The sequence below is a fragment of the Plutella xylostella genome, chromosome 3, assembly GCF_932276165.1.
Source record: "Plutella xylostella chromosome 3, ilPluXylo3.1, whole genome shotgun sequence".
NCBI classification, from domain to species: domain Eukaryota; kingdom Metazoa; phylum Arthropoda; class Insecta; order Lepidoptera; family Plutellidae; genus Plutella; species Plutella xylostella.
In genome coordinates, this window is record NC_063983.1 from 9,727,528 (window position 1) to 9,740,954 (window position 13,427).

Genomic DNA, 13,427 nt, shown 5'->3' on the forward strand with positions numbered 1-13,427 from the left:
AGGGATTGAAGTGGTTTGTTTAGTTGGACAAAAGTACAGTGAAGTCGCTTGTTATATTGATGACGTCTGTGTGTGTCCATAAAAAAAGATACAGATGAATTGTGAATATCTTCCTTTTCCGAAGTCGGTTAAATAGCGGGCCTAAATGCGTACGCAAGGTACAGTCTACTCCATAAATAATGAAAAGAAAATGAATGAAATTAAAAAATTTAAGAAAACTTTTGTGCGTCAAAATACTATAAATTTACCTACTTAATTTTTTCTTACAATTTAAAGTTGTAATTTTGCTTTGTGAAGGTACAAACGTGTATGTTATATTTATGGACTGTCCCTCTACATTTCGTATGTGCTGGCTGCGATAGTTTAAGTATATATTACCTATGTGTACTACCTAGGTGGTATAGTTTACAGCTTTATGTTATGACTCAGACATCCCTAGGCAAAGTACGAAGTTTGTGTGACGACATGCACACTCATAACCATAAAGCAGTTCCCAACTTATTACCTAGGCACTGGATGGCACTTAGGAACTTAACAGTACTCATTACCTAGGTACGGCACTTATAACTCAATTACGCTTAACTTAACTTAACTTTAACTTTTCAGGCACCGCGGCATACTTGCATATTTTGAGATAAGTAGGTTCTTGGTTTTTTTCTCATGTTAGTACGTATGTTCTATCTATCTGCCTTCGATCGGTGTATAATTTTTCTGTTTTATACCTTTATTATTTTATTTTACATCAAAAGTTAGGAAACTAGGCCTACGCGTGATCATTAATTTCCTAATCTGATTTAAAAACATCCACCGTAAACAAACCAAAGTCACAAATCTCATAATATTGCAAGTAAGTACTTCTGGATGAAGTAGGTATCCAAGTTTTTCATGTCCGCCTCTTGGTTTAAAATAAGGTAGAAGTTCCAAAACTATAGAGTGTATGAAGATCTAAAATCCGCGAAAAAGAACAGACATTTGGCCAAAACCTGACTTATAAACCACTGCTTTTTATTGTTCTCAATTCGAAAGCCGACAGACAATAAAACTGTCCATCTTTTGATATAGAAATACCCCGCCTACTCAAGATATAACAATAATCAGGGAGAGCCCTCCACTCGAGACGTCGAGTGCAGATCACAGGCCGCTGTTGTAAAATGAGTGTGGTATTGTTATTTTTGTACTCGTGAAAAAAACTCTAAAGATTTATAAACTTATATGTAAATTTCTTTTCATGAAACGTGTTAGTTTTCGAAAAAAACATGAAATAACGCTTTCAAACGGAAGTTTTATATATATTTTTTAAATTGGCTGCGCGGCGCTAAATTTATCTTAAATCTACTAATGGCCTTTGAACCACTTCTTCCTAATCTACTGTCTATAGTCTCCACCCGCGGTCCTTTCTTAGCCCCCTATATTCACCTCAAGTCGTATATCGGCTTCCCACGCCCGGGGCTATATAAAAAACTCATAGAAACCCATCGCACGTGCTGCTTGTGAATATCAGACCCTCCCGAGGATATAATATATACGATATATATGATCCTGTGCAATATTTATGATGTATTTGAGGTAAGATGTGGTCATGTAAAATTTGGACGAATTATAGAGAGTAGGGTTTATTTGAACAGGTGAGAACATGGGACATAGCGGTTTCGCTTTCCAGGGGTCTACATGCCATGATTTGAACTCTGTAAGTATTCTATACTATTAGGTATACATAGCATTTATAATTGGTAGCCCTCTTCCATAGCCGACTAAGGAACCAAAATATGTATAAAAGCTTCATCAAGCATTGTCGATAGTTACACAGAAATTAATTGTAATGGCGCATACTTTAAAACATTTAGTTCATCGATAAAGCTACTCGATCGTGAATATTCCCGCGACAGTTGCCCGAATCTTCACAAAAAACAATTGACTACGAAATTCAATTGAGCCAATCAAAGCGGTCGGTTGCTTTGTACGAAGCTTGGGGCCGAAATTCATTTAGGATTCACCGTCGGCGAGGCACGTATGGACCGGAGTCGAACAAACAGCGGGTCACTCGCGAACTCTGTTGAGTTTTCGATTCAGACGACATTCTATAGAGAGAGCTAATCAATCGTGCGGTTCCCGAAACGTCCGGATGTCCTCTATAGAGCTTCATTGGGGGTTCTGTCAATGGTTTTACCACAGCATACTATGTTACTAGTTTTACGCTGAAAGTTCGAAAGTTACCTAGTTTTAAAAGGTTAGGTTAGGTTATACATGTCTTAAGGGTCTGCAAGGGGTAATCGAGGGTTGGCATTGTCATAGAATTATGTAGTAAACGATGCTCTACAACCTTGAAAAAAATCACACAGGTAGCCGAAGAGTCTAGCTAGGTGCTGAATGATTCGAATTCAAGTAAATGATTATGGATAACTGTAAATAAAATTCAGAATATGACGAAAAACCAGAAAATCACACTCCCGTATTGTAACAACTTTGTCGTAATTATTAAGAATTTTCATATGATTTTTATCATATTATAAAGTTAAAGGCTTGGACTAGGCGCTAAATACCTTGTTTTTCAATAAACACACACTTATTTTGTGTAAATTAATCCCAAACTTGAGCAATTTTTTTCCCTCAAATCTTCATACAAATATCTATGGCGGCTTTCTGTGTTATAAAATCATAAACACAAGTGACGTTTGACTCAGTTGGCCGCTGGCCTCCAAAGAAGGGTCACGTCGGTTTAGGCAGCACTGACAGCTCGCGATCTTATCGTGTACAGATACAAAATCACTGCACATTGGTTGTCATTGCACTTTTTCAACTTTTATGACACCAACATAATTTGATTTGAAATTGAGGAAGCATAATTCTTCCAGTATATTCAATACATTAAATTAAATTAGATAGTGTGCAATATTCTCGTGACATTACAGTCTCGTAAAGGTCTGATGAGGAGCAGGAATATAGCGAATGGATCTAAGTGATGACAATACGCACGAACATTAGGTTAGGGATCAAAAATACAGTCTCTTGGTGCTGGTTGAGGTATGGTCTCGTGAGGATCTGATGAGGGCAGTAACACGGTGGTGGCTCAATTTTATTTCAAAGATGTTAATAGCTAAAAGCATCGAGTTTAGGCTATTAAGTATGTTTTTCAGAGAGAGAGAAAGAGATTTTATTTTTCCTCTGGATGTGTTAGGTTTACTGGGTTTACTAAGTTCATTCTGTTAATGGCATCAAGTTGTTATGTGTTCATAAGTAATAATTATTTATTAACAAAATGTAAAAATAAAAATAAAATAAATAAAAATAAATTTGTAACGTAAAATTGTCAATGACGGAATTTCTTCTATAGACTGATAGTAGCCTAGACAGTAGATTTGAAGATAAAGATACATTTATTCGACACATAGACAGCAACAACAAAAAAAAATACAGATTTAAAGAAAAGAAACACATACTTATACAAAACAACAAAGAAAAAAAAGGATACACATCAAAATAACTGGAAAAAATATAAGCCCCAATTTACTTGTGTGGGACAGGGAGTACCATAATATTTTTTTTGGGGTACTCCCCATCTATGCGAAATATCAGCTTGATATCTTTACCCGTTTCTGAGAAAAAGGACAGACAGTCAGTCAGACAGACGGACAACAAAGAGATCCTACTCGTATAACGGTTGCTTTTTTTCTTTTGACGTTCGAAACCCTAAAATTAAGTAAAAATATTATGCTGCTACCAAAAAATGTACTTAAAGGTATTGAAAAAGCGGTATACAGGGTTATTGGTAAGTAGACCTGATCCTTTCAGGAGGTGATAGAGGAAGGCATTTCCAGTCGATTATACCCTATAATGCATTATCCGAAACTTAACCATTTCTAAGATATTTAATATTTAAAGATTTTTTGAATTTTTGCCAAAATTTCATGTTTAAAACCGAAAATAAAAAAACTAGCCATATTTCAATACTTTTTTTGTTTGTTTTGAATTAGTAACATCTTAATAAACTTATTAAAATGATCAAATGTGCATTATTTGACTTAAATTAGACACAATAGGGTAAATCGTGGTATAACTGGCATGTGTCAGTAACTGGCACTTTGACTATAAAACTAAATATATTAAGCTTTTGGATATAGTAAGACCATCTTTGATGTGTTTACAGCAATCTCCAATCATTCATTGATATTACAGTTTAATTTTACGCCGCTAGGTGGGTATTTTCCGGCGCTAGAAATTATCTCAGTCAAAGCGGCGAAGATCGCCAAAAAAATGCAAGTGCGTTAAGTTTTTCTTAAGGAGACACCAAAATTTGTATGGCCTGTTTTCGCGAAAATAAATACGTTTTTGATAGTGTGACAATAACAAGGAAGTAGGGGAAGGTCTAAACAATATCATAATAGCCCGATTCACTGTGATTTTAGTTGCTTTTGAGTTATATTTGAGGGTGCTAGTTACTGAAATGTAATTTATATTTTGACTTAGTAACTGGCACCCCCCTGCCAGTTACTAATATTTTAGGTTTTGTGATTTTAAGCTATTTTATACCTTTATATATATTATCGACAGAAAATACGATTTAAAGTGCACTGTAAAAACCCCCAGTGTCTAGGCAGCTTTGTTTCAATAACTGGCACGGGGCTGCCAGTTACTAATCTGCATACATTTTTTTACGCACCAATAACTGGCACTTACTGGTGCGGTAAACATTTCTTTCATGTTTCTTTTCAGAAAAATGACTAAAATCAAGGCAATCTACAGTAGTCTGTAATTGGCCACTGCTGGACCTCTCACCAGCAGTGACACTGCACTCTGTTCTCGACCTTCCTCATCCAGCTACTACCGGTCAGCTTTATATAAGGTCGTTGGTCCAGCTGGCCCGAAGGTATCCGCCGCTACCCTTGCCTATTCGTGGTCTCCACTCTAGAGCGCGTTGGCCCCACTGGTCATCGGTTCTTCGGCAGCTATGCTCTGCCTAATGCCACTTGAGCATACAGAATTTAAAAGCTATATCGGTTACTCAAGTTCTCTTACAGATTACCTTATTTCTGATAAATGGTCCTTCAAAGAACCACAAATCTTTCCAATGCCCGCTGATCGATTTTGAATCGGTGGACCAGTCCAACCGTCAGTGTCCACGTCTATGATCCATACGTCATCACCAGCAGTAAGACACATTGACTGAAGACCTTTGCCTTCAGGCATTTATGTGAAAATTTGTCAAATCTTCCCTTACATGCAGTCCAATCCAGTAATACATATTTTGTTTTATGCACCTTACAGCTTCGTTTTCGAAGTTCCTTCTGCCTAGCCGAATAGACTGTCCAAGGTAGACATAATATACTGTTGCTGCATTATGGCCGCTATGCATGTTACGAGGGAATTCCAGAACCGCCCAGGTCTAAATGGAATCAAAGGCTTTCTTATAGTCCTTGAAGAACTTGATAGAAACATGGTTCGTGATGACCTTATAAAACAGCTTGAAAACATGACTTATAAAGAAAATTGGTTGAAGAGCTTCTGAAGCTGTTCGAGGATAGTAATAGCTTTCAGAAGAGCTGTAGGTACTAATTCTGTCTTTACCCAGAGCATGTGAAGCTGAAAGCCGTAAAAACCTTCAATTTCCGCAAGAAATTTCAGCTTAGAGGCATACTACCGTCAGCAGTCTTCAACTTAGCCAGGTCACTTCTCCCAAGCTGCTGAATGAATACATCAAGGTCCACAAGCATTTGCTTTCTCCATTTCCGTTTCCAAATCCAAGGTATTCTCGATTTGTTGCATTCATATGGACCCACGATTCGTCGCATACTTGCACTGTCATTAGTCGTAGAAGTCGACCATTACAACGGTGATTTTGAGTCTTACCGGTACAAAACCTAGACAGGTAATTGTAAATTACCTAATATCAAATATATTATTGATTTTAGAGTACCTATTGACCTAATTGCATGATTTTTTAAAAGGTGCCATTACTGAAACATCATGTGACAGTTACTAATTTTTACTGCCAGTTACTAGGTTTTTTGGGGGTAGTGGATATAAACTTCATTAAAATCGAATATTAATCATATATCTTTACCATTTATGCCTATAATTGTTTGTCATCTTATTGCCAGTAATTCAAGCCTACCAGTGCTTAAATCAGGCCAATACTTTATTTTTAATATATTTTTTTGTGTTGCTAGTCGCTTAAACTGCCAGTTACTAGTACTTTTACCCTACCTCAAAATAGATAAACATTTTTTAAAAATATTCAAAACCTAAAAAGAAATAAGTTAAATTAAAAAAGAATTTATTACAACAATTTTTTGTGCACTTCAGCTTAAAAACATCGTCAACTTATAAGCTTTCAAATGAGATATTTCAATATCAAATCGATTTAGGTATCACCAAGATATGGCCAAAACAATCAGAAAAGGTGGACAAAATTCAACAGAAAAACTAACAAAATTAGCGCAATTTTTAAAGGTAAAAAGTGTGATGGTTTTCAGTCCTGTTCACTTTAGTATGGAAACCCCTGTTGAGTTTTCTTGACAAGTCCCAATGTTAATGGAAAGTATCGTAGGCGGGGACCAGCAGAGGGTTCACCATTTAGCTGAATGTTACTTAGAAAACGGCCTTGAGTGGCGGTCAAGTTGTTCCCCGCCTGCGATACTTTCCATTAACATTGGGACTTGTTTTCATATTTTTAGCGTACAGTCGGGTTTTTCGTTTGTTTATAATTGTATTTTTTTATTTGTAACTTTTTGTTGTTTTTATTTTATGATATTTTACGTCAGTAGTTCATGATCATTTTTTATTTCAATAATTTTGGTGTTGTTATTTAAATACCTTCAATATGCATATTTTTATAATGTGAAAATCAAGCCCTTTCATTTGATACCTTACACGGCAAAGTTGAATTATTATTTTTTCGATCATCACGTTATGTCTTCTAGAGGGCGCTATGTACATTTTAATGGAACGTCACATAGCCTATAACCATCGCGCCATCAATACGCTTCTAACAATACCTCATACATCAAAATAGAAACTTTGTTGGACATGTGACTTTTTACCATGGAAAACGAATATTTTTTTTCGCGAATTTGCCAATCTCGTAGAACAAAAGTTGTCCAGAATGACTCCTTGAGTCATCCCCTTTTGGCTTAGTATAGCTCTTTTGCGACACTATGTATTTACTTTGCTTTGTCGTCGGGGTTCAGTTGGCTGGAGGATGCCCGAAACTTATTATCTACACTTTAATACTTGTAGTTACCTTTCTACAAGTAAATACCACATTTGTTTGAGAAAGCTAATCGCGGGTTCCGAGTATAGAGTAAAGTGGCACCCCTATTAATTTCTACTCTTTCCTGGTGCCTACCAGTGTAAGTAAGAATTAATACTTACTTACCCTAAAATCACCCAAAATGTACTTGAACATAATTGTCAATAAAGTTGGCGAGTAAAAGTTTATCGACCCACTGTGCAAACTTACATGTGTGCGTGTCACTGCGTGTGCTGTGTGAAGAGCATTGAAAACCCAAAATTGGCGCGGCACGTCACCCTGTACGGGCCCTTAAGATCTGTTTGGTAGGTATTAGATGAATGGTGTAGTGGCTAGTGACCCTGACTGCTATGCCGAAGGTCCCGGGTTCGATTCTAGAACGTGCCGATCGAACGTTAGCTCTCGCTCGTTCATTTGTCGTCAGCACAGAGTGCAGAGCCCTCCAGAGCATCTGTTTGCGTTTTGAAAATTATACCCAGTAGTAAGGCTCGAAATCGGCGGTCAATTCGACGCTGGCGGATGAACCGATCTGTATGATAATACGGCGAGAGAAACAAAGGGCAGTTTTCACGAGGTGACCCCGCCACGCAACCATATTTTACTACAAACTAGATGGAGTATCAGTGCAAAATAAATGTCTCGAAAAATAACACCCACTCCTAGCACTAGTTCGGTTATGAAGATTAGTGAGTTTATTCATTGGTAGAATGTTTGTCATTAGGTTGAACTTAAACCGGTTTGACAGTAAACAAAATGCAGACAGTTTTTTGCTTAGTTTGTGTAAACTGCTGGTGTTCCATAATTAATAAATAAATAAATATATGACACACCATTTTTCCGTATATTGTTAATCTGAGTCGCCACGGGGCGATATCGCCACATTGCGATACTCGATGGAGTTTGATTTTTTATCGGCTGATTTCATTTTTCATGCTCGTGATCTGTTTTTTGATGACCTGTTGTTTTTTTGTTGGTTAATTTTGTGCTATTGTTTCCTTTGATTGGTGGTTTATTTATTGCTATACATAAGTACCTAAAATATTTCAATTCATGTTTTTTTATTTTTATTTAATTTTTTAGGAAAAATTAACTAAGTTAATATAATAATCTAAACTAAAAGAAACTAAATCTAACTTAGGTCTAACAAGTTTCCACCTTTAGGGTCTGTGTGTCTAGTTTGTGGTTAATATCGTTTCTGTTTTTCACTGGTTCCTTATTATTTTTATTATTATTATTATTATTTATTAATCAAACATATTTTACAATAAAGACTTAAATACTAACAGTGTGACAAAAACCACTTTAGGTTTGACCGCACACTGGCACTCGCTCGACATTTCTCATTAATAAATCTATCTTAGGGTACTTACAGATAAGGCTTACATTCTAAATACAAATACACAGTGACATTATTGGTGTAGACACACTAGGTGGTTATTTTTATTGATTAGTTATTTATGAAATGGATTGTGAGAAGAAAAGAAAAGTGTAAGTTTATTTTTAATGTTGTTTTTTGTGATTTCACTTTTTATATTTAAGGGTAGGTGGTTTATTAATGTAGGTATTTGGTATTGTAGCATTTGTTTTCCATATAAGTTATTGTAATGGGGGACTTCTAGTTTGTTATTTAATGCACTTCGGGTCTGTTTTTGGCGATGGATTTTTTTCTGATAGGTAGTGTTAAAGAAATTTTCAATTAATAGGCTATATTGGACATGATAGTGTACAGGTATGACTTTACAGTGATAAAATAGTTCGTGGTAGTTATTTTTATACTTATTTTTAATTTTAGGTGGTACAATAGATTTAAGTATTCTAAGTTGCAGTGCATATATAGGATCCAGATGTGATTTACACGTCCGACCATACGAACTAAGCCCATAATGAATAGTGGTTTCACCCAAGGCTTTGTATAGTTGGAGCAATGTTAGATATGGAATTTTTTGTTTTACTATTTTGATTTTAGCCAAAATTGCTCTGAGTTTATCGCAAATGTGGTTAATGTGGTCCGTCCATTTGAGTCTATCATCAAATATCAGCCCTAAGTATCTTTGTTTGCTAACTACTTCGACGGCTGGGCAACAACAATTTTGGCTGTCCTTCGCGTGGAGACAGTTGTGATTGTGTACGATTAGTTTGGGATTGGCAGTTATTCTGTTTTGGCTTGAACTTATATACATACACGTTGTTTTTTTGGCATTGAGGACAAGACCCGCATCATGCGACCATTTGGTCAGTAATGTAAAATCACTTTGGAGATGTTTTAAAGCGGTGTTTATATCATTGCTTGCTGCAGTTAGGCATGTGTCATCGGCAAATTGATAAATCTCACAGTGTTTTATCAGACTGACCACATCATTCACATACGTTATATAGTGCAAGGGGCCCAAAACTGATCCCTGTGCTGTGCCTTCAGATACCTTGGTCTTTTTACTAAGGGAGTCACCAACTTTAACTGAAAAGGACCTTTCGTTGAGGTAGTCTTTGCACCATTCTCCTAGCGGTCCTCGAATGCCACAATCGTTTAGTTTTTCAATCAAGGTGTTGTGTTTTAAGGTATCGAATGCCTTACTATAATCAATAAAAGCTACTAAGATATGCTCTTTATTGTTCAAATGTCCGTAAATGTTATCTGTGAATTTTGTAAGTAGTTGAGTTGTATTTTTGCCTGCCTGAAATCCGTATTGTTTGTCTGTTATTATGTTATGTTTTGTGTAAAAGGAATGAATTTGTTTAGATAATGCTTTTTCAACAATTTTGTTAACGGTATTGAGAATGGTAATTTGTCGGTAATTGTCATAGTTTTTGTGGCACCCTTTTTTATGAATTGGTTTGACTATACCCGTTTTAAGCTCTTGAGGATATTTTCCTTCTTTGACAGCCGCATTGATGAACTTAGACAGTATTTCCGCGATATCAATGTCGATAGTTTTTAGGTCTTTAACACGTATGTTGTCAGATCCTGGCGCTTTACGGTCATTCATTGATCTTATTTCTGTGAGGATTGATTTTGCTGTTGTTGGTTGGAATCTACAGCTCGCATTAACTGGTGAGGTATAGTCATTTTTATTTAAAAGTTTGATGTCACATTTTGGTACTATATTCTGTACACTACTAGCAAAGCTTTCGGCAAAGTTATTAGCAATGCTGCTAGTCGTGTTGTTGTTATTTAACATCGCGTTCAAAATAATTGTGTCTGCTATGCTTTTAGCCCGACCTGTGATACTATTCAGTATTTGCCACAATGCCCTTGGGTTATTTTTGTTGGCAATTATTTCATCTCGTATATGTTTATTTTTAGATTTATTTATTAGCTTATTTGCGTAATTTCGTGATGAATTGTATTTTTGTTTTATTATTCTATTGGTGGGATCTGAGATCCATTTTATAAAGAGCGTATCCCTATGTTCGCAAGCTTTAATGATTTTGGTATTGATCCATGTGTGTGTAGAACGTTTTGTATTAGTCGGTATTTTTATTGTTATTCTAGATTTTTCATAACATTTTTGGATGTTTTCTGCAATAATATTATACATTTTTAACGGACAGATCAGGTTGCCAGTCTATTTGTTTTAAAGAGTCAACAAGCGTTTTATAATGATATTTGGTAATGTGGTTAAAACCCGGCCGTGTGTTCGAGCCCGCTCCGCAGCAGGCGAGGGCCGTGGCGCGGTGGTCGGCCAGTGTGGTCCCGAGCGCCGCTGTGTACAGGTTCAGTGAGCGGGATCTAGCGTAAATGTGGTCTATACAGGATTTTGTTATTTTATTTTTATACAATTCTATACGAGTATACTCAGTGATCCCGCAAGCTAGGCCTTGGTTATACATAGTGGTGTTATACAAATGCTTTACAGGACAGTTATTTCGCAAGTCGATGTTTATGTCACCAAGCACATAAATATCTTGCTGGCGGTTTATTTTGCTAAGTATGGTGTCTATTTCATTTATAAATAAGTGTTTACTATTTCTGGGCGGGCGATATATGCAACACAGGACCGCGGAATACTTTGAAGGTGTGGTTATTATTCCGAATAGGTTTTCAAAGTGTTGTGTTTTATATCCTTTTATATGGAATTTATGTAATTTGTTAACGTAGATAATTATACCTCCGCCTTTTCTGCCATTCCGCAGTTCCGTATACATATTATAGCCCTTAATTTGGTAAAGTGTGCTGAGACTGTTGGAGATGTTGACTTCAGACAACATTATAACATCTATAGTGCGTGATGATGAATGTATACACTGTTCGAGAGTAGCAAAATTCTTAATAGTTGATCTAATATTCATATGGATGCATAAGAGTTGTATGTGTTTAGGTATATGATTCAAAAAGGCGTTAAGATTAGTACAGTCTGATAGTTCTCGGATGTCGTCTACTATTATATCCATTAGGGAAAAGTTATTTTGTAGGTAGTTGAGTACTTATTTTAAATAAAGACGTTAGTGTTGGAGACTTACAGATTTATATAGTATTAGTTTTTGTACATCTTCTACGGCGCGAACAATGTGTGCTTTTTGGTTTTCACCATCTTTTCGAACACGCAGAACTCCTTTCTTTATCCATATGTACCTATAGGCGTCTTTAAGCTCTTTCTTTGCAAACCAAAGTAGGTGTTTATGGTGTTAGTGCTTCGCAGACGAACAGGTTCTCGTTAGATTTGGAAGCAGGAACTTCCGGTAATACATCCATTACTGTGATTCTGGAGGTCCTTGTTTTGGTGGCGGCTAGCCATGCAGATTGTACTAGCTCAGTTTGTAGCTCGACATGAACAGGGCCTGGGCGGTCGTTCTTGCCAGGCAGGCGCTTCGCCAGCAGTATATCTTCAGTAGCTAGATTGGCTTTTTTAGCTAATTTTCCTACAAGCTCATTTATATTCTCACCTTCGAGCGATGGTAGATTATGTATTTCGATGCATTTGTCTAGTTTTCGCTGTTCTGTTTCATGGATTCGCTGTTCGAGGGCTCCTACCCTCACTTCCAGGTTGTTGTTTTTGTTGGTGAGTTCAACGTTTTTCTTCTGGAGATCGGTAATAGTGCTTCTCATTGTCTCCGTATTTTTGATAAGCTCTTCCATTTTATCAGAATGAAATTGTAGCGACTGTGTAATATCTTTCATCTCCCTTTTTATGGCTTTTTCCATCTCTTTCGATATATCACGAAGAAGCTGCTTGATATCGATATTCACATTTTGGGGCTCAGTTCTGTCGTCCTCGTCCTCATCAACGTCGGGTATTATGATTGATCGGCGTTTCGGCGATTGTTCTTGGCATTCCTGGCACGTCCATTCCAGATTGTCTGTAGCTCGCAGAGCCGTTAGCTGCTTATTAGTTAATCCTGCACATAGGGTAGTTAAATGCACAATTTTTTCACATCGATGACATTCAAGCCCTGGTTTCGCCTTGGTGAAGTTTTTATTGCAGTTATCACATTTGCTTGACATGATTGTATGTACGTAAGTATAGTTGCACTTCCGGACGGGTCGAGATTTGGCGCGCGAATGATCCTTTCATAACTTATCGTTTAAAGATATACCAAAGGGTTTATATTTAACAATAGAAAACATATCTTATATAAAAATAAGTACGACAACTTTACAGCAATAAAAGCAAATGATATCAAAGGGAAAACGACTTTGTCTCGATGAGAATTCTGAGAACCTTTGAAACAATAATGCGATATTAAAAAGTTTTGTTGAAACGAGCTAGGTATCATAGCCTTTTTACCATACTTACTACTACTTAGATACTTATTTACCTAATGCTAACCGGTAAAACTGTTCATAATATTCTTAAAGGAATAAAACACAAAATACGTATTTTTTAATATAGTAAATATTAAATACAAGTTATTTTGTTTTTACATATTTTAGTAAGTACCTACTAATATATATGTAGTTATCTTATAATAATTATGGACTTCAATATAATAATATGTTTTTTTTACCGTCATCCGGTAACAAAGAATTCACCAACACGGGGCACTTATCACTCTCATTCCATTATCAACTCTACCTTTCGCATTATTAAGGTGTTTTTACGTGTAAGTAGATGAGAAAGGGGTCTATTCTGGAAACCGTAAATATTTATATGGGTTGCGGTGCCCGGGGGTTACTCTATACTGAGGAAAAACTCAACAACTAGGACAATCAACTGTTGATGGACCGTTCAGAATCTGTCCATTT

The 13,427-nt window shown here is 36.3% G+C and overlaps 1 protein-coding gene across 1 annotated transcript in view; it reads right to left on the reverse strand.

Annotated features, from left to right (window-relative positions):
• The window catches only part of LOC105381076 (Ig-like and fibronectin type-III domain-containing protein 1), a 131,134-nt gene that overhangs the window by 29,522 nt on the left and 88,185 nt on the right, over window positions 1-13,427 (reverse strand). The gene's annotated exons all lie outside the window — the stretch shown is intronic.